At 38.8% G+C, this 1,854-nt stretch overlaps 1 pseudogene; it reads right to left on the reverse strand.

Annotated features, from left to right (window-relative positions):
* Positions 1 to 479: 479 nt before the first annotated feature.
* On the reverse strand, positions 480 to 1,207 carry LOC123946361 (annotated as a pseudogene).
* Between the last annotated feature and the right edge of the window lie 647 nt (positions 1,208 to 1,854).

A 1,854-nucleotide genomic window follows, 5' to 3' on the forward strand; every position in this document is an offset into this window, starting at 1 on the left:
CACAATAGCCAAGATATGGAAAGCTACCTAATGTCTGTTGACGGATGAAAGGATAAAGAAAATGTGAGATATATACACACGTAATTCAGCTTTAAGAAAAGAAGGAAACCCTGTCATTTGTGACAATGTAGATGGACCTGGAGAACATCACACTAAGTGAAATAAGCCAGAAACAGAATGACAAATACTGCATGATCTCACTTATACGAGGAATCAAAAATAGTCAAATCCATAGATGCAGGGAGTTGCATCTGGTGATTATCATAGGCTGAGCATGGAGAGAAATGGGAAGTAGTTAGTGAAACAGTACGAAGTTCTGGTTATATAAGATGAGTAAGTTCTGGAGATCTAATGAACAGAGCACGGTGATTTTTAGTTAACAAAACCATACTGTATACGTGAATTTTTTTTTTCAATTTGAAAGCAATCATGTATTAACTGACCAGATGAAAACAATAATCATTGTTAGATACCTTAGCTCATCCTTCCAATAAGCTATTGATTTCATCTTCCCTGTGGCCAGCACCTCCAACTTCTACAAAATGCATGGTCTTTTTCTTCATCCTCCCTCACGGGTAAGATAATTTGAAGGGCCATAAGAAACTGTTTTCTTCTTTGAAAACTTTTCCAACAGTATAGATCTTGTCAATAGGATCCTCCCAGCAGATGATGCCATATTTACCAAGAGACTGAGCAATCAATATGTTATCTGTCACTTCTTATTGATTTTGCCATAACCATGGTTGTAGATCAATTCATGTACAGATGTCAGGTTTGGGGCCCCCCATGCTAAATATGGTTCCACAATTGTTAACATGTTAGTTGAAGCCTTGCTGAACTTAACAAAGATGGTCCTGAATCTGGTGAAGAGAAAGAAGCTGCAACATCTTTCAAACTTTTGGGTTCTCACCATTGATACCTCTGATCCTGATGATAAATGCCAATTTAGGTTCTGCAGGTACATAGAAATTGCCAGCTTTTCTTGCCATCCTCACCATTTGAATCTTAGTTCTGTACATCTGCCTATATTCCTTGTGGTAATGTTTAGCTTTTTCATAAATAAGCGTACTCAATGACTTTTGAGGCATCTTTTGAACAAATTTCTTTCTCAGACGCTTGATATTAACTCTGCAGAATTCCTCTGCTTTTTCTTAGGAGTCTCTGACACAGCAGGAACCTTCTTTTTCTTTTTTTCTGCACCTTCCATGGCTCCAGACAGGAAAAAAAGCTGTATACTTGAATTTGCTAAGAAGGGAAACTTTAAGTACTGTCTCCACAAGAGAAGAAAGAGAAGAAGAAGGAGGAGGGAAGGAGGAGAAGGAGGAAGGGGAGCAGGAGGGGGAGGAAGAGGAGGAGGAAGAGAAGGATGAGGAGAAAGCAAGGAAGGAAGGAAGAAAGGAAGGGAGATAAATAAAATTATGGAAGATGGTGGAAATATTAACTAGCTTGATTGGGGGGACCATTTCAAAACGTATATTTGTATCAAAACATCAAGTCATCCTTAAATATACACAATTTTTATTTAATAAAGCTGAAAAAATTATAAGGTGGTCTTGGTAGATTTTCTCCCACTTGCTCGCTTTAAAGAAGTCAACAATAATGCCATGTTGTAAACTGCACTCAGGGCAGACTCTGGTCAACAGCTGGCAAGAAAATAGGCCTTCAAGTCCCTGCAAGAAGCTGAATTCTACCAAGTTTGGAAGTGGATCCTACTCAAGCCTCAGACCGTAGGCCTTGGCAATACCTTGACTACAACTTTGTGAGACCCTAAAGCAGAGAACCTAGCTAAGCACAGTGGGACTCCTACTGATAGAAGTTGCAAGATAAAAAATGTGCCATGTTAAGTGCTAAATT

This window comes from Meles meles, chromosome 7 (genome assembly GCF_922984935.1).
Source record: "Meles meles chromosome 7, mMelMel3.1 paternal haplotype, whole genome shotgun sequence".
NCBI lineage: Eukaryota > Metazoa > Chordata > Mammalia > Carnivora > Mustelidae > Meles > Meles meles.